This window comes from Phalacrocorax aristotelis, chromosome 21, assembly GCF_949628215.1.
Source record: "Phalacrocorax aristotelis chromosome 21, bGulAri2.1, whole genome shotgun sequence".
NCBI classification, from domain to species: Eukaryota; Metazoa; Chordata; class Aves; order Suliformes; family Phalacrocoracidae; genus Phalacrocorax; species Phalacrocorax aristotelis.
Window position 1 is genome coordinate 1,179,656 of NC_134296.1, and position 22,993 is coordinate 1,202,648.

The 22,993-nt window shown below is 51.0% G+C and overlaps 1 long non-coding RNA gene across 1 annotated transcript; it reads left to right on the plus strand.

Annotated features, from left to right (window-relative positions):
* Positions 1 to 252: 252 nt before the first annotated feature.
* Positions 253 to 22,441, plus strand: LOC142067041 (uncharacterized). The gene is made up of 3 exons (XR_012663881.1): positions 253 to 324; positions 10,844 to 10,915; positions 22,384 to 22,441. It is a non-coding gene; the product is annotated as an uncharacterized LOC142067041 (long non-coding RNA).
* The last annotated feature ends 552 nt before the right edge of the window (positions 22,442 to 22,993 follow it).

The window sequence follows — 22,993 nt, forward strand, 5'->3', positions numbered from 1 at the left end:
CTCCATAACCTGGAGAAGCTCAGACAGACGACCCTGAAGAAGCAAGCGTCTCTGGTTACTCCTCTTCACCTCTTTGCAGGCAGAGCCTGGGCTGTGATAGGATGCTAATGCCGAAATGCATTTTGCAGGGGATTCTCTCTCTGAAGTGTTTTCCCTCTTAGCAGAGAGGGGACACAGAGCCTGGCACTGGGGTTTATTTGGCACAAACCACAGCATGACTGATCAGAGACTTCTGTCTTTCTTCCCCACTAGAGACCTGAGCATGAACAACATTAGCCGGCTGCAGCCTCGCACTCTCCATCACCTGCGCTTCCTGGAGGAGCTGTAAGTATGGAGCGGCCGCGCCGGGCAGAGCATGGCCGGGGTGGCGGGGTGACACTGGAGAGGGTGCCTGTGGCTCCAGTAGCAACCCTCAGTGTTGTCACTGCGGCTGCAGGCTGAGATGGAAGGACGCAGCACATTGGGAGAGGGTTTATCTGCTACTCTAGCTGTAGGATTTGGTTGAGGACATGACCTTTAGGCTGAGATGGTGCATGCGCCAAATGTCAAAATAAAAGAGGACCCAATCCATTATGCAAAAGTCAACACACTACCCTGGAGCAGAGCCAGCAAACAGGGAGTTTCATTCACCCTTCTGCATACAGGGTCCCCCTCACAGCTTCCTGCAGTCCAGAGTCACCTTAGCTCCCAGGCACTTTGCAGTTCAGGTGGCAACAAGCCTGGGCAGTTGATGACCAAATAATTTGCCCCGGAGGCTGAGGTGTCCCGCCATGCACCAGTGTGTACCTCGGTCTGAGCAGGCACACTCAGACACAGCAGCAGTCACAATCCCCGGGGATCAGCACGTGGCTGTGTGTCAGTGAAGGAGTGGCCCCACTTCTGAAAGTGTGAAAATTAACCACCAGCATTAGAAACCACTGGAATCCCTTGGGAGCCCCAAAAATGGGAGCCTGGGGGGTAGAAGATTGAGGTTGGCCATTTCTGCATGGGTAAATTGCACCTGTATGGTCTTACTCCACTTGACCATGAGAAATACCTCCAGGTGTTATTCTCATGTTGTTGCTCCTTTCAACACAATAGCTTCTGTTGGAAAATGCAGTTTCTTCAAAACACTATTATTACATCACATGAAATACTAATATTAATGCTGCATTGATGTATGTGTTGTAAACTTACTGTATATCTAACACTTAGTACTGTTTAATCTGTCTAAATGAAACACTGCGACTTTAGTGGGTCTGTTCATGCAGCCACCACCAGACGGGACATTGACATTTCAAAAATGGGAGTTTCCAAAATGGCAGAATTTCCTACAGAAAAGGTGTTTTCACTACCCTGAAAGGGAGCATTTTTGTCTCCCAGATGTACTGTCCTACGTGCTCTCCAGTGGAGCAACCCTGAATCGTCAGCGCCACTGCCATGAGCAGAATGTCCTGTCTGTGCATTTAGAAAAGAGTTTGCAGATGACTGTACGTACTTATGTGGACACACATATGCAAAGGCAAACTTCTCTGACCATTCAGTCTTGATTAAAGAGGGCAAACCAGATACTTTTGTTCATCGTTCCCATCACAGGTCAAATCTCATTATCAAATCATAGTACAGGTTTCTAACTTCAGATGGTCTCGCAACTCATCCTCACCTGTCTATAGCTTCTATTCATCAGACTTGTAGGAACCCAGCTATCCAAACTCCCCTCCCCATTAGGCAGGAGTAATTTTTTATCCTTCCTTTGCTCTGGAGCTCGAGCTGCTCACAGAAGGTGGGTTTTCTGAGACCTTGCATCCATCCTGTAGCCATTTTGTCAACATCTGTGTTGGAGTGTGGACATTCAAAGCATCCAATGGGGCTATTATAGCTCTTCACACACAGAAACCATACAACATTGTATAAAATTAACTGTTGTCTTGCTGCAGCAATCATGTCCTGATTACACATCATGTACAAACAGAACAGTCTCAACCAGCAATGAATAAATATTCATAGGCTCCAAAAGAGCCAGCTTCCTACAGCCAAAAATAATGATGAATGAAACAAATGAAGAGGAAAATTTTAAACACGAAAATCTGAAAAATAATTGGAAGTTGTTAGAGAACATTTTACTAGAGGTTCAAAATGCACAAATCCTTATTCAGAAAGCAAAGGTATGTTGACTAGGAAAAAACATCACAGTTAGGAGAAGAATTGAAACTGCAGCATTGTATATCTATGCATACCTAAGTCTGTGCTTGAATTTAATAGCAATAATACAGTAATCCTATTTATGGAAATCAATAAGTCAATATGAAATCAAGCAAGAAAGGATTTTTGTATATTATCAGAAAACTAAAGTGATTTTTTCAACAACAGCATCTAGACAGGGACAGTGCGTCTGTGTACATTACTCATAGGGCTGTCATCAGCCAGTAATACAAATTGCCTGCTATTTTCCCTGCTATTTTCACTTATATCTTTACCAAAATTTCATCCCAAAACATTGCACCGGGACCATCACATTCAGGATGGGATCTCCCTCTGTGCCAGGACATGCACAAGAATCAAGCAAACAAATCCTGCCTGTTTACACATCCTCGGTAGAAGTGTGCTCAGGTTTCACAGCTTAAATCTCTGCAGAATTCATCTACTCTGAACATATTTCCTTGGGTCTACTGGGGTGACATGTAGCACATGAGACCAAGCCTTCTGTCTACTCCCCCCATGGAAGGACTGCCTCTCCTGGGACAGGCTGAGTCAGTGAAGACCCGAAAACCCTATTAAGTAATGAGGGACGATCCAGGAATCTCCATGTTAGTGCCTCCTGGGGAGGAGGAAGACCTGCCTGCCTGCCCCCTGGAAGAGAAGGGCTGACAAAAAGAGGGCTCTGCTGCAGCCCATCCTTGTTGCAAGTGCCTGTCTTCAGTCAGATGGAAACCTTTCAGCAGGCTTCTCATCTTCAGGGATCTTTTGGGTGACCTTACAGCCCCAGCCTGCCTCATACTCTGCTATGATCCCTGTTATAGCCTTGATAAACTGAGTAAGTAACAGGCTGGAAGATGCAGCAACTGAGGACAAAACTGGCAAAATTCAATTCAGGGTGAAGCAAAATGGATGTTCTGGGGCTTTTGTCTACCCAAAAGTGTACCTTGACCTGACACAAAAAATTTTGTTTCATTTTCAGGTTACTTCTTAACCTTTACTCTTTTGCTTTGGGTCAAACTTGAAAAGAAAATGGTATTTCAAATGGTATTTGTTTTATTGCAAAGATGACTTAAATAAGATGCTTGAACATTCTGTAAAAAATCACAGGTTCCTCAGCCAAAAATATTTGCCAAATTCAACACAGACTTTCAAATCTCCTTTTCAGGTCCTCTGGAAGCTCTTATATGTTAGGGATGTTTTTACCTTGGTTTAATGCTGAGAAACATTCCAGAAACTCCCAACACCCCTGGCCCACGAACACATGAATGTGCTCTGGAACCGTCATCGTCTGTGACAGTCAGAGAAAGTCCGTGTTCCTCCGCCTCCAACACGAGCTCCTCATAGTTCCTCTCTCCTGCTCAGCCGCTGCCAATATTCTCTCGTTAGATCTAGTCCCAAGGAACAGCAATAATGAGAAGGGGAAAGAAAGCTGCGAGAAGGGGTAGATGAAGTGTGTGTGTCCCATGGACACTGAGGACGTGTGCCATGTTGCACACCTTCAGGCTGCTGCGGAGCACTGCAAATCCAGGCTGCTGGATCCACCTGAGTGCTGAGTATGTCAGTCCCCTGCAGGCACCCATGCCGGGGGCAAGTGAGAGCGAGGTAGCACCTGAGGGTCTTGAGGACATCAGAGCAATCACCCAGGCCACACCACGATGTCCAGCCAGGCTGGACATTTCTGCATTGGTTCAGCTCCCCTGCAGAGGCCAAATGCCTGTGTCCCACAAGGGATTGGAGGCAACGCTGTGGTTAGGGCGCAGATGAGGGCACCAGGACTGCTCCAGCTCAAACCGCTCTCTCACTGTGTGGTCCTGGTAAAGCAATGTTCCCTGCCAGTGCCTCTATTTACCCATCCATCCAGTGACAAGAATGGGCCTCTCAGGTGTGCCGGGACCTGTTAATCATTAGTTTTTACTGCAAGCTGCTCAGGAAGGTGTTGCGGATGCAATTAGCACTCATGCTCGGAGGCTGCCAAGAGACCAGATTCTCCAGTCTCAGCCAGCTTTGAAGAGGCAATGCCACTGAGGACTCCCCTCTGATGGCTCTCCATCCATCGGTGCTCTCCTCTGTCACCACCAGCCTCCAGCTCCAGCGGGGAAACAGCACAGAGGCAGGAGAGGCTGCGCCCGGAGCAGGCAGGGTCCCAGCCCAGGCACTCACTGGTCCTTCCCTCCAGAGAAAGCCTCCAGCGATAGAGGTGTTCAGACCTGGGCCTCACACAGGCAGGGAGCAGCCTGGAGTTTAGTGTGTCTCCTTTTTGTTTCTTTCTTTTTTTTTTCCCCCTCTTTTCTTTCTTTCTCTCTTTTTGGCAGCAGGAAGGTTGTTTAAAGTTGCTAATAAATTCTAGTTAATGAAGCCTGAAAAGCCAGAGCTGGGAGCCAAGAGAAACAAGAGCAATCAGTACAGAAGGAATAGAAAGAGGATCTTGAAAGCCAGCCTGGGAATAATAACATGTTGAAATGTGTTCACCGGCAAGGGCTTTGTTACTGCACTTTGAATCCAAACACGAGCGCTTGGTGCCAAGAAGGGAAACTGCAGCCAAAGGCAGGTGTTCATTGCCATTCACCTCTTGCTTCAGGGCACAGCGGCAAGATCAGACCCCTTCCCAGCCACTGGCTCTTTCACCTGCCTCTTCGCAGGCCCTGAGGGCAGAGGGACTCACCGTCACAGGGAGTGCCTGCCGTTCCTCTGCATCGGCGCAGGCACAGCAGGCTCAGGACCCACACCATTGCCTCCCCTTGCAGGCTGTTCCCTTTCCTAGGTAGCTCTTTCAGCTCAAGGGACTGGAAGTCAAGAAACAATGTAAAAGCCAAATGAAATAAAATGCAAGCACGTATGCTGGGAATGTGAACACAGAAACCCTCTCCTCCTCCCCTGCGCCATGGAAGAAACGCCCTTCCCACTCCTCTTCCCCTGTGGGTGCAAGGACCGGTGGAGCCATCACAGATTACAGAGCACCAGCACTACTACAGTGAGCCCCAGTGTAGTGTTGGAGCACTCACCAGCACTCACGTCAGCTCCCAGACATCTGAGACATCCATCCTTGGGGGTATTGTCCAACACAGGGTGTCACTCCAAGGCAATGTCATTCTTGTGAGAGGCAGTAATTCTGGCTTTGGGGCATGACTCCTTCTGGAGGGACAGTTCTGCTGAGCAAAGAGGTGCTGACATTTCTGGGTGATGTTCAAGTGTGCTGGTACCATGGTGAAAAGCCTTTCCTGGAGCAGTGCAGTAACGTGTCTGGAGTAGGGTACTAGGAGAGCAGCTTTGGTGGGTTTCCATGACCTAGCAGGCTCCAGAGGTCTCTGACAGAGAGACAAACGCTTGTAGGGCCATGACCTTGCTTCACCATGTTGAGATTTGGAGGCAGCATCACTCCCTTCATAGTCGCCTTGCCTGACACAGCTTTCCATTCCCAGATGGCTGTAGGTGAGGAGCAGCAGCTCCTCTGAATGCCTGGGCACCGTGGTTCCCCCAGGATGCTGCCTAGATCCTGTGTCTGAGAACGTACCAGGATGTTGCAACAGAGCACGCTGCTGTGGCTCTTCTGCAACTTGTTAGCAACAAGGGAGCTGGCCCTCGTTCATCCAGGACTTTCTGTCCTCCTGGCTGACATTGCTCCTTTGCAGAAGACAGCACTGGTTGTCGACTCAGTGGGTGGGCAACAGCAGATAGAGGGTTAAAGGGTAATTCTTCTGATGAAGCTTCCCAAAGGAGCAACTGGCATGGTGCAGAGGCAAATGCTGGCCCAGGTACAGGTGGGGATGGGGAGGAGGGCTTCTAGGGGGTTGTCCGTCTTGCATGTTGAAGAATGAAGCCAAGTTATTGAAGGAGCCCAAGTCAAACTCAAAATGTTGTGAAAATGTAGAGATGTCAATTATTTTTTCTACTCCAGTTAGGCTGGGGATAGTGTTCAGCATTTGAAAAACCTTTGCAAGTGAGGATAGCTGGCCCCAATTTTCCTAAAAACCACCTTTCAAATGACTGACTCTGTTCTGGGGTACCCCAAGTGGGGCACCCAGAGTAGAGTCAGAAGTCAAAATTTGTCTGAAGCCTGGAAGGGAACAAATTCCCCCTGAAAACCCTGCTAGTCTATAATGTAAGGGGATGGAGTGGAGCCATTCAGTGTCCTGTATTGGGTTGTTCATTAAGGAGTTGTGTCTTATTAAATCTTACTTGGCAAATGAATCCAAACTAACTTGCATATGAACATTCGTGTGGGTTGAAAACTGGCTCGAGGACCATAAACAAAAGAAACGAATGCCATCAATCTATCGAGTTGGAACAGGCATTTGGTGGGGGCATGGAGAGCGGAGTCAGAAACAGGCCTGCATAGTCTCCTCCTCAGGGATGGAATAAGGCAATAAAGACCACGTTAGAGACACCTCCAGGTGATACCAGACTAGGACCAGCTGCAGATTCCTGTGTGGGAAGGGAGAGTCCAAGCCTAGCTCTTTTCTCAAATGTACCATGTTTTCACTTGCATGACTTAATTGGCTTCATTCCTGTTTTGCACCAGCATGAGAACAAACTCGAGCTCAACACAGAGCCCTCGGTCCCCTGTGCGCCCTGGGGATGGCACAGCCTTGGCGTGATGACACTGTTTAGACAAGAGCACGGAGAGTTTATCTGGGCACAGATTCTGCCTTGACAGTGTTAGTGCTTGAGAAACGAACCAGAGCAGGAGATCAAAGGGGGAGGCTGACATGCTCAATAAAGATCTGGCAAGGGGAAAATTCCACTGGGATATGGACACACATGTTTGTCCTGTCCTGCCAATGGGCAATGTTCCTGCCTCCTAATGTGAACGATAAGGGCATCACCGTGTTGCCTGAGCACATGACATGAGCAATCATGCCCAACAAACAACCTTTGGGCGTGCCATGGAACTTGTAGCATGACCAAGAAGCCTCCGATACAGGAGGGGGTGGGAGCCTGTGGTAACTGAACTGCAGCAACCATGAGGTGGTAAACCGTGAGTTTGTTCCAACTTGGAGTGTATTGGGAATGCACATCAAAGCCTGGAGGAATGTTCCCAGAATCACGGGAGTGGGGAAGAGGGGGGGAAGCAGAATCTAAAATCCACTGAACATGCAAGCTTTCCAAAGCAAGCCAGCCAGCTCTGGCTCCCACCCTCCCCTTCCACCTGCGCCTCCTCTCCCTCTTCCATCGATCATTTTAAATCCAGAGCTTTCCCTTTCTCCCAACTCTGTCTCACAGTGTAAGCTCCAGGATGGCAGGGCATACAGCTGAATCAATCTGCCTAGCCTAAAAGGAGACGTGAGCTGGCCTGGAGCAGAGCTTATGTGCTGTGGACCAGACATTCACCCCTGCAAGAGCAGCTCCTCTTCCCCCTATGTGCTTAGGGCACAAGGGAATGCCACTCCTCAGTTCTTCTTCATGGGGTTATTTGCTTCAGTCTTCTCTACAGAAGGAGCAAATGAAAAGCTGTCTCAGGGGAAGTGACAATGGCAGCATCACTTCAAATGTTATTGTTCACTTTTAAATAGAAAGGAAGGAACTGTTTCAGTGAATTTCCTGTGGGATCTGGCTTCTGGAGACGTGTTCAATGGGTGTCTGTCTGCCAGGCTGGGAGATTTCTGAAAAGTTTGAATGAGAGGGACAGAGGGAGCCAAGTACTAGGGATATTGTCAAGTGACCATGACAGAGGATGGGTCAACACATGGGGAGTCTTTTGTATCTTGGTTCTCTTACACAATCTGGCACAGAAGCTAATGACATGCAAGCAGGCATCTCTTCATAATGGCCACACCTCCTACTGGACAGGACATCCCAAAAGACCTACCCATTCCTGGCCTGCCTTCGCAGAGGTGGGACAGCCATGCCCCCTTGCCTGGGCCACCTCCCTACCACCCACAGCGTCATGCAGCTCCTGTCCTGGGAGGTAGAGCAAACCTCCAAAGCCCATGCCTCCAGGCCCTGTGTGCATGTCCTGGCCACGTACCCCTCTAGGAAGCAAAACCTCAGCCTGTGTGCACTCACACAGACATGGCCTACCTCCCAACCTCTGCAGGCATACAAGTAATCAGAGACCGTCTTGAACCCCAACAGCACTGGCAATTGTCTCGGGAGGTGGAATGAGTTAAGTGGTTGTGGCTGGTGCCCCCCTTTGTGCCTGGACCTTGGCTCTGCATGAAGCTCTACACCTTGGAGAGAGGAGCTAGGCTGCCCTGGCTGCAGGAAGGAGGTAAAGTTAGAGAGCGAAGACCCAGAGGCCAGAGGTGATCCAGAGACACAGCACGGTCTCAGTGTGGCAGGGCCAAGGACAGAAGCAGCAGCAACAGGGGGGCATGGCTGCCTTTCCTGGGGCTGGGGGATGCTTTGTGCCTCTAAATTCACCCAGAGATGGTACCCAGTGAAACCAGGGTATCTCCCGCAGAGTTGTTTTCCCCCTCATGTTCTGTTTTGCCCATGGTGCTGAGATGTCATGAGCTGGCTCAACATGTGTCTCACCAGCACGTGGGGCTCACTGCCTGGCAAATGCTCATCACACCCAGGGAAGTGACGGGCACATTTAAGTGTGAATACATGCAGACTCCTGCCAGCGAAGGCACAGGGGCAGACAGGAGCTCCAGGGAGGTGAGGACAGACAGTCGCCCACAGAACAAGTGCAGCCTGGTAGGATGGATGCTGGGGACAGGCTGAGGATGCCGTGCAGGAACACCTCTCCTCCAGGCAAGCACTCCAGTCTCCTGGACAACACTGCCTCCCAAGTGGAAATCAGCAATCAAAAGGAGCAATTACCCCAAATCACAGCCCCCAAGTGACAAATAGCCCAGCCTGCCAGGCAGCTTGCATACTGCAGAGAGGCAGGTTACAACCTGCTCACACACATTAAAGAGACGACCCTGTGCTGTTTATGCTGTTGGAGGCCTAATTATGGGAGCAATTTTCTCTAGATTCCCGAGGGGAGAGACAGGGAGGGAGAGAGCCTGGGCACCCGCACATGCCTTCCCCATCACCGGTGAGTGTGTCTCCCCAAAACAGCTCAGATCCTCCCCATGACCTTTGCAGAGTCCTCGCTGCTCATCCTCGACACCTGTCTCCTCCACAGCCAAAATGTCTAAAAAGAATTGGGCTTTGTCAATGCTAGACAAATACAACATGCTTTCCAGCATCTGTGCCTGACCTCCTGGGCCTAGTTTGGACTTCCTGAGAGGCTGAAGATGAGCCTTGTCACAAATGATGCTCACTATCTCCTTTGGGAGATGCAATATTCTGCTCCAAGTAAAACAGACAACAGTAAGTTTCTTACCCTGTGACTATGGAGAAGTCCAACCTTGATCTCTCTTTGACCACTTGGGGATCAGAAAGTAAAGCACAAATGCAGTAGTAATTTGGGGTCTTAATCACATTGTTGAACCTCTCTTCATGATTTCTTGCTGATGGGCATTGGGACCTGGTCCACATTTATCCTCATGGGAGAAACAGGAGAAGATACTCCTTAGGTCAAGCCTAGACTCAAAAGTCCCGGACTTTACTCTAGGCTCCACCGCAGGCTCCCACCATGGTCTCTCAGGACCACTGCCCTCATCAGTGAAAGTGACGGTTACAGTGATGCAATTTCCAATGTCAGTGAAAAATCAAAGTACCTCTTAATGTCCCAGCCTGCTCTGGGCCTTGCTAAAATCTAAGCGCTCTGATCAGATGATGCTGTACAATGGTGAATCCCATAGGTTTCCTTGGATAAATTCTTTCAGCCAGTTCTGAACACTGTCCCTTCGTCTTTGTGCTGTGTCCCTGATGCTCACACCCTCCTTTGTGATGCTGCTCTTCACTTTCGTCTTCCTCTCCCATCCCTTCGCATTCATCTCCTTCCCCAGCTGCACGGTCCCGATCCTCATCTTCCTTCCTACGGTTTTCTCCAGCCATAGCTCATCTAAGAACCACTTTTGACTTTTCTGTCCTTGATTTGGAAACCACACTCAGATGAGCTGGCTTTACTGTGCACCTGCATGGCACTCCCCATCTCCAGCCCTTCCCTGGTCTCCCCTCACAGCAGTGACACCAAACTCTCATGGCTGAAGGAGCTGGGCTTAGCTGTGAACACACACGTCAAAGCAGGGCTGGGAATGAGGGAGTCGAAGTAAATCAGGTGGCATCAAGCTTTGATGGACAGGACAAAGGAGAACCTGCAGGATGCAGAAACAGGCCACATGCAGACAAAAGGGACAGATAAGGGTCCATGATTTAGGGATAGTCCTCCCAGGACTGCATAAGCAGAAAGTAGCTCTTCCCCTGCTCCACGCTCACTGCCAGACATCTGGCATACAGCAGGGCTGCAGGTCGGTCAGCGCCTTCGTAGAGGTCCCTCTCACAGGCAGCCTGCGCTGTAACTCTGGAGCTGGGTCCTCTGTGGGTATCCAGGGAATGGCTTCAGACATAAGCTGTCTCTGGATGCTGAAAACACTGGATTTAGGTCTGTCAGGAGTAATAAACTATTATTTCTTTGCCTGTTCCCCAGGCTGTAAGAAAGGATCATATACAAATGTTGCCTGAGCGCGCAACCACAGCTCAGCTTGCAGGTGTCGCAGCCTTGTCCCCAAGGGGCTGTGGCAAGATGCATGAACTGTTAAGCCTTTGCAGACAAGGGACTGCCATTACAAGGATGCTGACACATTACTGGCTCTTCTTTTCACTGCAGACGCCTCTCTGGAAACCAGATCTCCAGGATCCCAGGGGAAGCTTTCTCTGGCCTCTACAGCCTGAAGATTCTGTAAGTAACTCACTCCTCTCTGCAGAGCCACCGCCGCTCCCGCCTCCCCTGCCCCTCATGCCAGGCACTGGCCATGCCATGAGTCTTGCAGGCACCCAGAGGGGAATGCAACGTTACAAGGTGGTGTGGTGTCAGTTGTTAAACCTGCTCTGGCTAGCATGTCCCCTGATGACGGGGGCGCTGTGCCCCACCGCAAGGAACGTCCCCCACCCCAGGCGCTGCTTCCTCGCTTCTGCTACAGAAACCACGAGCACGTCACCTACAGGGAACAGCCCTCTGTGCTGTGTGAAAACGTGCCACGGGAGACTCTGCAGAGATTCACATTTTGCATGAAACTCAACAAATGCCCTGACGTGGTGTCCCCAGATGTGTTGTCCCGACCCCAAATTGGCCCCCATCTTCTCTGCTGTGTCATCTTGGGGCTGGGAAGGTCCAGGTATCTGCACTCTCGTAAGCGCTGTGGAAAGCTCCTGTGCTCTGCCCAGCTCAGCTGCCTCTTTGCAACCAGCCTGCCCTTGCTGCAAACTGCTTAGCCCAGGAGGCTTCTGCAAGGCTCTGGAGTGACCTGCCCCTGGGAAGGGTGGGATTCTTGGACAGTCTGACTTCAGCCTGAGCCCAGCCTGCCCGCAGGGGCGATGGGGACACGTGCAGCTGGGTCCAGGAGCACTGCAGACATCAGGCCATACCTGGGAACAGCCAGCCAGTAAACAAAGGCTTTGTTATCATTGTGGGCAGGCCATCCACCTCTGCCTGTCCAGTGGGGAAGGTCTGAGTGATGAAGGTTACCAGCAGGTCCCTCCCCAGGGTATTTTACTACAGGCTGGGGTGCCTCACTGCTTGCGCAGTCACACTGCTTTTTGCATCTGTGTGACAGTCCAGCAGGGTCAGTGCAGGGTACTGAGGTGGGACTCCCTTTCTCCCTCTCAGGAACCATCTTAAAAATCTCCTGCAATAAACATTTCATCCCCAAGGGGATGTTTTGAACTCAGCCGCAATGTGAAATTGTTGTAGCCGGTCCAGTTTATACAGAGCGAGCAGGTACAAACCTGCTCCCAGGATTAGAGAGTATAGGGCTGTTTACTACGTCTTCTGAAGATGTAAAGTATGAATCCTGCCCTAAATCTCAGGGCTTAGAGATTTATCCATCCCCTGCATTAGGCAACAAATCAAAGGAACTGAGGAAAAACCGCAGCTCTCCCACCCAATTTCAACAAGAGGAACTTTCTACTCTGGGAACGCAGGAGCTTTTAAAGCTGCTTTTGATCAATTTCTATTTGTGTCAGGCCCAGGTATCTACTGATGCCGAGTACAAGAGCGATGCCTCCCTTCCAGAGCCAGCACAGCTCCCTGCGGGTGGCAGAAGGAGGGAAACGCAGTCTCTCACCCCACCGCCTGCATGCAGACGGGCTCACGGACACCCCGTGTGCTCCCTGGGGCAGCAACAGGAGGGACACATTCACGAGTGACCTCATTGTAAAGAAAGGCTTGAAGGATCAGAGCATTTCCAGCTGGGAACCGGTTGCATGGAGAGGCTTGCTCCAGGCTGTCTTGTGAGAGCTGAAGTTGGTGTCCCCGTGCTTCAGGACAACCTGCCTCGCTCTTGGCCAGCCTGTGCCCAGTGCCACAGGGTGGCAATGGGCTGTCATACCAACTCTTCTGGCTGCAGGGATGCCTTAGATTTACTCTAACCCCTGACCTTTCCCATGGAGGTATGCAGAGAACTAGCCCAGCTGCAAGGCCAGGGAAGGAAGGGTTAATACAGTGACTGGCCCCATCCAGACCCTGCCATAGGCCTCTTATTTAAACAAGTTCCTGCTTCCTAAAAGCAGGTGCACTGCCAGCCCTCATTTCACTGGGAGCATTTCACTTCCCAGAGATTCCAACTCTTTCCTGGCCAGGTTTGCAGGGGTATGTTGGCTCTTGCTGTAGGAGATGCTCTGATTGATTGCTTTCTGCAATGGTACCGTGGGCTCCGTGGGAGCGAGGCCACTGGCGGATGCAGTTGCAGGTTCCTGCACCCTCCAGGAACAGCAATCATTCACCTGTTCATCTATCTCTGTCACCATGAGAGTGAGGCCAGCAGTGAGGGACATGGAAAAGATAGGCTGGTCCCTGGGAATTTGCTGGAACAGGACCAGAAATTTTGCCAGGACAGGCAAAAAGAGCATCAAGCTTAATCACATTGGAAGGGGTCTTGGCAAGGATGGTGACTTCCACTGATTTCCTCTACTGAGAAAATACTGAGGAAAAGCACAAGGTGCTGAAGAAGGCAGGTGAAGACCACCATGTGTTTTCTTCAGGTTGTGGCTCAGGTCCTTCAGGTCACTGCAGCAGGGACCTGGTTGGGGCTGGTGACCCCGCAGCAGCTCAGCAGGATCTGCTCCATCAACCCAGGGACCAGGAGGAACAAGTGTCCTTCCTGGCACTGGCCCGCTGAAGAGCCATAGGTCACTCTGCCTCCTGTCTGACCTCCTCAGGACAGGAGTGTGAGTGCAGGGTTCCTTCCACAGCAGCACCACAACCTCACTGACAATGCAATAAAATCACCAAAACCTCTGGTAGGGAAAGGTGATGTTATTGCCATTTTACTGGCTTGAAAAACCAAGGCAGGAACTAAGCCTGGAAGCAGGGTTTCCCTTCCCAGCCCATTGCAGAGCACCCTGCACCTTCCCTCAGAGTCTGGTTGTGGTTATGGGTGGAGAGCAGAGCCTGGAGAGGGACTGTGGGGCTGGCTCACCCAGCATCTTGTGCCCTGGGAGCGACCAAAAATCCTCGCCCTCTTCCCAAGCTGTGTTTCAGTTCCCTCTTTTGTGCTTTTCCACCCCCATCCAAGCCTGATGAGGGCAAGACCCCCCGGTTAGCTGGCTTCTCCAAGGTCTCCATGCAACCTGGCACTTTGAAACTGAGAAGAGTGGCTTCAAGCCAGAAGACTGTCAGACATATTTGGGGTTAAAGGGAAACTGCAGTGATTTATAGGATACTGCCATTACGGATACTATGGGTAGTACACAGACATGGGGGAGTGTAACCAGCTGCAAGTCAGTGTAAACTGGCTCGTGTAGCGTATAGAAGTGTGTTGGGTAACCGGGGAGCGTCAGTTTGGCACCAGTTACGCCCATGTCCTATGGGGCGGCTGAGAAGCCACACTGTGCAGAGCAGTGCATTTCATGGTGACATGAGCTGCTCACCGCGCTGCTCCCCATCCAGATCGGATCCTTGCTCCCTTAGGACCAGTATAACCACTCTCACAGTCATGTGCTTTTCTCTGCACTTTAATCGCCACAAAACCCACAAATCTCGAAGGAGGTATTGGAGAGGGAATCCGAAGAGCCCATGAGGCAGGAAGGATCAGAGAAATGCTGGGATGTCAGGTATTAAAAGACAGGAACAGGGAGGAAAGTCCTGTCTCCTCACTTTAGATAGAGGCAAAGGATCAAGTTTATACTTAACCTTTCTGGCTCTGTAGAAAATCAAGAATGAGGACTCTGGGAGAGCAAGTCACCCTTCAGCCTATACACTGAGCTTCCCTGGGGGTGCTGGGCTCCGACAGACAGCAAAGGCTCAGTGACAGACTGCTGGTCTGGATACCTGCCTACACCCAGACAAGAGCTGTGATGCTTCTGCACATCTTGATGCTGGGCAGGCTCTGGCCAGACCACTCTGTCCCATCTGGGACCTGCCCTGCAGGACATGGGGCAGCAGCAGAGCAGCCAGGTGACAACGGCCAGAAGATGGGGAAATGCCAGATCCTCACCTGTGGGGAGGCAGGAATAGAAATTACAGGGGTGGTAGAGGAATGTAATTGGGATAACTCGGTCTGGAAGAGAAAAGTCAGCATGGGAACATCAGGCACAGAGATGTGCAGGGTGCTCACAAACCACTCCTCACCGGGGCAGGGCAGGGCTGGGCAGGTTTGACGCGGCTCCCTCTGCCCATGCCCTCCTCCTGCATCTCCTGCGCAAAGCTGGCCCATGGGCAGCACAGACGGCCCCAAGTGTCCCGGTACACGCAAGGTGCAGTCCGAGCCTTAGACACTCCGGCAGTCTCAGATCCCTGCTCCGTCGACTCCTAATTTTCCTGTCATCACCATGTTGTAACTGACTCCCACCATCCTGCCGTTCTCAAAATGCTTTCCCTGTTCACCTTCCCGGGTGATCTTCTTGCCGCCTGCTCTGCCTGGACACGGGCCAAGGGCTGGGACCACAGAACACCACGACTTTCCTCGCGGCTGCACTCGGAGCCAGTGCCCGCAGGGTGCGCACTGCAAGGCTGGTGGGACCCCTCTGAGAGGAGGGTCACCCCCGGGGGGACATGGGGCCGCTGGGAGCTGTGCCCTGGCAGGTCCATAAGCATCAGCCCTGGTTCTTCTTCTATGCTAGTGAAAGTGGAGCATAAGCCCCAGTGATCGATCCCATGGGTGCTCTCTGCAGCCTGCTGGGATGGGGAAGCTCATCCAGGCAGACAGCTGTCACGCAAGGACCAACACAGCTTCTGGGCTCCTGGTCCTGCATACGGGTTTATTTCTGCAGCCAGCATGTGCTGGAGGGATAAAACACTGTGTCATTCAGCCCAGTGAGGTAGAAAAACAAATTCTGTGTTTAAAAACAGCAAGAATGATCAGGGGTCTGGTGATGAACTAAAGGAACAATGAGTCAGCTGAGATTACTTAACCTCAAGTAGAGGTGGATGAAGATGGACATAAACTTTTAAGGACAAGCAGCTGCTTGGAGGGAAATACATATTCTCCAAAGCTGAAGAGAGGATTACCAGGTTTTGGAGCAGATGGTACCAGGGATACTGAGGAAACATTGTGTTTACAGATGTGGATGCTCTGTCACAGGTTGGCTGAGGTTTGACGGGTGACAGGCATGGCTCAGGTTGGGAATGGCTGCCCCAAAAATGCCCAGCTGAAGCCTGTAGGTATTCAGGAGCTGACTCACACCAGGATTAGCGATCTTGCTGTTGGTGACAGGGATGTCCTCTGAGGAGACAGGCTGGTAACTGGGGATGGCAGCAATTTTCACCATTTAATTTTAATGTGTTAGGGCCTTAGAGTGAATTGTGGTCATGTGCATGTCCACAAGTAAACTCTAGCACGCAGCTTGGGCTGTCAAGGGGCCTGGTGCTTTCCCAGTCTTTCCAGAGAATTAGTTTATGTTTAGAAAAGGATGGGAAACACCCTGGGAATTCCTCTACAAACCTGCCTGTGCAGATGGTCCTCTCCCTGCCCTCGGAGTGAATCCCAGAGCTACTGGAGGCAAGACCAGATTCTTGGCTCTGGCTCCTCCAGCTGCCTCACTGCACAAAAACCACCTGGAAAGTGGCCATGAAGATAGGCCTGTGCAGAAACCATGCAGGGGTACACCCGGGGAAGTAGGTGTGTGGAGACTTGGAAGAGATCAAGTGAAGAGCCAGGCCGCCCCACCGCCAACTAAACATTGTGACACTGGGGAATATGCTGAGATCGCCACGCACCGAGCCTTGAGCCAGCCCCCAACCAAAGGCAAGGTGAGATGTGGCCTCCTCGGCTCCCCTCAGATAAGTGCAGACTGACAGCGGCGGATGCTCGGCAGCGGTAGCTGGTGCTCTGAGGTCTTCCTAGCTGCTGGGTACCTCCCTTTGCAAAATGACTTTGCAAGTGCACCTCTCCCAGCGGCTCTGCTCTGCAGCATGGCCAACACACACCCTGACCACAGAGTCTGATGCTCCTGGGTCCATTCTTCAGTGCCAGTATCATTAGACACCAGCTCCTTAGGCTGGTTCCTCATCTCTGCCAAGGTCCTTCCCCTGCAAAATTAACTCCTTAGTCCACGTTCTCTCAGCCTTGGATCTTTCCAGCGTGGCAGAATATGCTGCTTAATCAGAGCCTCTGGAAAACTGGAAATGTCCCTGTCCTTCCAGACCTCCTGGTGATCTGCCTGGATGCCCCTCACCTCTGAGTGCCCTGACTGGAGCTCCATCAGCCAGGAAGCATCCATCCCAGCTGGCCATGTGGCTGGGCTTGGGCTGTCACAGCTTCACACCACATCCCACGCTCCTACATGTATCCCTCATCAAATGCTCTGCTGCACAAGCAGGACTGCCAGGCCTCTTACTTTCCTGGCTGAACATGCTGCAGCAGCAGCAGCACTTACTAGCCAAGAAGGAATCCCACACCATACTCCGCAGGGAAAGTCTCCAAGTACAACCACAACCTCAGCCTGCCTCACCCCAAAAATTGGAGGGCAAAATGCCTTGGTGCATCCTCTTGGCTGCAGACCCTGCACCCGCAGCAGCCAGCTGGAGTGGCCCACCCCACTGCTCCGTTCCTCAGCAAGCCTCAACCAGTCTGCGTGAGCATGCAGACCCAGCGCTGCCCACAGGCTGCCTGCACAGACAGTGGCGTGAGTGCTGCCCGGCACCTGCCTGCACAAGCGTGTTGACCCAGGGCTGCCTGCAGCCACTCCCACCCACACACTGTCCCAGCTGCCCGTGGCTGGTCTCCATCAACAGGTAGACTGGACTGAGCCTGACAAGAGCGGCCTTGCTCTGCAGACGCCCCTTTCCCTGGCCTTATGGACCCTACCTGATGGCCACCCCCAATGGTCCCCCCTCTTCCCGCCCTAAGCTGCAATCACAGCATCTCATGTGGTCCAGGACAGGCACTGACTAGCCTGGCTTGTGAACACGCATCAAAAAACATCACAAACAAAGCCATCTTGACCAAGGATGGCAGGTTTGCAGGTGGCTTGGGACACTTCAGGAATCCCCAGACAGTCCCTACTTCTTCGACAACCCTGAGCCTGTGCAGAACAGAAAATGCTTTGAGACAAAGGGAATGGTGTGGCACATCCAAGAGACGCTCCCATGGGGAGGGAAGAGGAATGTGCAGAGGTTGGAATGTCTTTAATCCCCATGCACAGGCTCCAGGCACAGTTGCCTCGAGCACTAACAGCCCTTTGACTGTGCTGGCTGAGTCACTTCAGCCTTCCAACATGGGGACATTTTATCATGCACAGGCCTGTACCTCTGAGGGCTGTAAGTCTGCTGAGACTGTCTTGTGCAAGGATCCTGGTGTGATGGGACCTGATCCCAGCATTTTTCTGGTCGTTCAGGCTTAGTGTCTGCCAACAAACAATCCTCCTACTTCTGAAAATAAAACATGACCTCTAAAGAGTTGTGATTTATGCTAGCCCCAGTCAGACTGCTGTGGACAGCAGGTTGTGCGTCCATGTCTGCCAGTGCCTGCAAGCTCCAGTACGGTCACCTGAACAGTGGCAACCCAAGGTGACAGTGCACCATCCAGACCAGGTTTTGAGCACTTGCTGGCCTGAATGGTCTTTTCTTGTCACGTCCATCAATGTCCTCAGCTTGTTGAGAAGGCCTGGTGCTGCATTTGATAGTGGCTCATCAAACAGCGCAGTCCTGTAGGACTTTACTCATTGATACGGCTGCTTGAAGACAGAAAATTGCACTCAGCAATTGAGAAACTGCACCAGCCACAGAGGGCATAGGGCTGGGTAGGTGGTGAGATTGTTCCATGGGTGCAAGAATTCAAACTCTGACTAAGGTTGTCTCCAGGCTGGCATGAAGCAGCAGCTTGCAGTAGGAAAGCTAATGAAGTCCAGGAATTTTGTTTGATTTGGAGCCAGAGGCTGATGGAGAGGCAGGAGCACAGACAGATGCTGTTGGAGAAAATCTGAGGCCAGTGGGATCTGGGGTCACAGGGCTACTGTGTTCCTGTGGACTGAGGTCCAGGTTCACAGACCATGTCTGTGCCTCACTTGATCACCCTGCGGCACGCCTAGGACCCTGATGCAGAGCTCTGCACCTCGCTCCATGCGCACACCCTGGCACTCAGCTTCCTTTCCTAGGGGAGCATGAAAGCAGGGAGGGCACAGGTCATGCCGGAAGCTCTCAGGGACATGAAGTCAGGAGATGACTGGTTTGCGGAGTTGTTCGCTCTTTGAAAAGCTGTTCACACAAGTTATGCAGTGGGCCCTTAATGCAGAACATATCGGCCATCCTTGGATCTGGCCTGGAGCCCAGGACTCCTGCTGTGGGTGCTCTCCTCAGTGAGCTACAGCATCGTCCTCCTCCATCTTATACAAGATGAGCATCCCAAAAGGGGAAACGTCATCACTTAAAGAGGGACCCTGTGACCCTGTCCCAGCTCTTCATGTGCCCTGCTCTCCTCTGAACTCATTTGCCATCATCCTTTTATAGCGGTGCCTGGACACCCCAGCGCAGAGCAGCCCCAGGGACCAGATGCCACAGCGAGAAGATGTGGTTCTGCTGGTGTGTAGGGACCTCCTTGACATCATCCCCCAGGGCTTGGTACAATTATTCGACCTCCTGCCAAAATCATGTTGTTGAAAGGGATTTTTATGAAAAAAAAAAAGAAAGAATGGCTTAACATGACATGTAAGGACTGACTGCAGCAACCAGGGGCCTGATGGGGGTTGTCCTTTATACCAGACTGTTAGAAAAGCCATCCTGGGACATCCAGTGGTAGATGCAGTATGACTTTTCTTGCTCAAACCTGAGCTCCCAGTGAGCAGAGCTGGGGCTTTCCTAAGCTTGAGACTGAATGAAAAACGTCTTGTTTAATACCAGGGTGGCCCTGTCCCTAGAGAATTATCTAACCCTGCTTGGAAATATTTTTGGCCTCTCTGTATCATGCTCTGATGATGAGTTATTGGAGGTAATTGCATGTCATGTGAAGAAGCACTGCTTCTTGTCCCAGACCTGGCATCCAAAAACTTCTCCAGCTGCCCTGCTGTAGTGAAAAATAGCACTGTCCAGCACTCCAGTGGTTTCAGAGTTCTCTGATGCATCGTCCTTAAATATAATTTGTCTCTGCCAAAATGGCTTCGTTTTGGAACTAGTCCATGCTGATGGTGGTCTGGAAAGTCTCGCAGTTTGCGTTGCTGGTTGGAGAAGGGACTGGTAATAGACGGGAGGCAGCAGGATCCAGCAGTAGTATGACAATGTGTTTTGCTTTAATATCCACTCCAGATACTTCCACTGATCATATGTGAACACTGAGCTCAGATTTCTTAGAGCCACTGAGATCCAATGGGTGTCCCACCAAAAACCCAGCAGCACTTTCTAAAGCCCCACTCCGTATCACTCCGTATTCAGCTGTGCATCTTCTTGATTTGTAACAGGGTTGAACTGTGGTACTTCTTCACTGGGCTGCAGGGCCCAGTATCCCAGCTCCTCAGTACACCTCGACTGTGGAAATAAACCCGTATGCAGGTAATTTCTATTCCTGCCTCCCCACAGGTGAGGATCTGGCATTTCCCCATCCTCTGGCCATTGTCACCTGGCTGCTCTGCTGCTGCCCCGTGTCCTGCAGGGCAGGTCCCAGATGGGACAGAGTGGTCTGGCCAGAGCCTGCCCAGCATCAAGGCATGCAGAAGCATCACTTCTGGTGTCCTGCTCCTTGCAGCCCCATGTAGCAACCCCCACAGAGTGTCTGCCCTCTCCTAAGAGGCCTCGGGTCTCCTGGGATCCCCACCAACCACAGGCAATCTCAGCAGGGCTGCAAGCCTGTGCCCAGCTGTATTTGTGCAGCCAGTTATCCGTGTTCATCCACAGGGCCTTTCTCTTTGTCTCCCTGCAGTATCCTGTATTTCCTAGCCCCTCGCTTGCATTCGCTGAGCTCTGTGCCCATCCTTGGAGGGGCAAGGTTCCTTGTGCAGCCCTGTGTTGTCAGCTGAGGTAGCAACCTTCCCCTCCCAGATATCATCTTGGTCCTTAGCAATAATGCTGAATGTCAGCTCCAGAAGAGATGCTGTAGATCCTTAAACAAGTTCTTCATTTGAGAGGGAACCTTCTATTAATTTGAGTACTGCCTCTCTGCTGCCTTTCTCCACCACATCAAATTTGTCTCCTTTCCTGCTAAGAACAACTCATGCCAGCATTTAATATCTTTCTAAAATAGAGCTAAAGTCATGGTAAATAATGTCTATGCTTTTCTCTCCATTTTCATGGCTTCCTACCCTGTATAGAAAAATAATCAGATTGCTTTGGCACAACTCTTTTTTCACTAGCCACTATTGACATTTGCTTGTTTCCCTGCTTTGTCTTCTGTGTGCATACAAATAATTTAATGGTAAGTCCCCATTTTCTTCCAGAAATGGAAAAGTGTGGCCTATAGCTTCCCTTTCTTAAAGATTGTCTCTTAGTTGACTTTTTCCAACTTTCCTTTCATGACAGACCTCTGAATCCTCCGCAGTAAAGCTAGCAGTCTCCGCAATGGGACAGTTTCTTGCTTGCATCAGTATCCTTTGGGCTGCCCCTCACTAAGGCCATGCTCTGTCCCTTTGACACTGGCAGTAATTATGACAACCCCCTAACCACCATTTCACTTTTCATGTCACCTCCAACTACTCATTGAAGGTTTTAGAAATAGAAACTTCAGATATGCAAATCATTACTTTCTTTAGGCACTTTCCCCAACCCAGCTACCACACTAGCATGTCTCTCTGATCCAGAGGAGCATGTGCCCATGATGTCCCAATTCCAGAAGGAACAAGCAGGTTCATGACAGAGGTTGGTCCAGAGTCAAAAACTTAGCCTGTCCAGAGATGCAGGGATGATAAAGTCAGTAAACTCATATGCGTGGTGCTCCAGGAGGTCAGTGAGAGAGGATAGCAGCTGGCCAGGTCAGAAATACCCCTCGGTTTCAGTTCTGACTCTGCCTGAGTCGCTAGAGCCAGTCAGGCACTGACCCCTGGGGCAGGAGCACTGCCACCCAGTGTCTCCTCCTCCCCAATCTCTTGTGTAGTTACCTCCGTGTCCATGGCCCTTCTCCATGCCCTTATGCTCACTTCCATTTCTAAGAAGTCCTCCTGGGTCCTGCACGTTCAGCCAACAGCTCCAGTCACCTGCTCTCTCTCAAGCTCCTGGGCTGGTTTGGGTTTTTTCCACAACAGCTCCAGTCACTGCTGCAAGCTGTGCCAATGCTGCGAAGCCCCTTAGCAAACACCTATGATGGAGTGGCTCCTCATCCGTTGTGGTTGCAGCTGTCTCACAAGTTGAATAAGAAACCTGCCCACAGGCTAGTTTCCAGAGACCCTGCAGAGGTAACCACCACTGGCACATACTGGGAGAAGGGTGTCTTGCACAAGGATAAGTACAGGACAACTCAGCTGAAAGCACCGGTATTGCTCTGGACTAACAGATGCATGTGTGCAGTGGAGAGGCCCCTATACGGTCACATCCTCCCAGTGGATCCCCCTTTGCAGCACTCAACTCACCCTTGGGACCCTCTGCTGCAGGATCCTGGGCCAGCCTGACTGCAGATCTCCCACCTGCAGCCTGCAAGCTTGCTTAAGAGTCTTGGGTGACAAACATGCTGTTTTCCAGTCTCTCCAGCTTTCCAGTCAAGAGTCCAGGACAGCTTCAGAAACAAGCTGCAACGTCCTCCACTTTGTGTCAGGCTTTTTTTTTTAAACAAGTTTTCTTTTTTCTAATTATAGGATGTTGCAGAACAATCAGCTGAGTCGCATCCCTGCAGAGGCACTGAGAGATCTTCCAAACCTCCAATCTCTGTAAGTCATTAAAAATCAATGCTGTGAGCTGCACGGTCCCTTGGGGGCCCTGGGCTTCCCAGCATTTGAGTCATTAGTTCCTTTGTCAAGGATGTTCTGTCCCGTCTTCCTTTTCTCTTCCAATTAAAGCAAAGATTACTGTCACTTAGCATAGAAGGGAGAGGAGGGTGGTTTGCGTGGAAGGAACGCTGTCTTGGTAAAGGATGTTGAAATTACAGCTCCCCTTGTGTGTGTCGTGATGAAAAGGCTACCAGTGTCAATGCATATTTCAAGGAATGCTGGAAAATACCCACGCAGAAGGGGCTCTGTCCTCTCCACTGCAGACCTGCCAGGGAGCACAGAGGACCCTCTGCTCTGTCAACATGCGAGCTGTGCTGTTTTACCCACATAGAGGGTGGTTATGTCATGGTAGAAATGCTTTAAATCACTTTTAGTGATTCAGCCACAAGAAGAAGCTGGGGCTGTTATCATGCTTTTCCTTTAAAGTATCTGTATCTGCAATAGGTTTGTGCTACTATATTGACTAAAAATCACACAG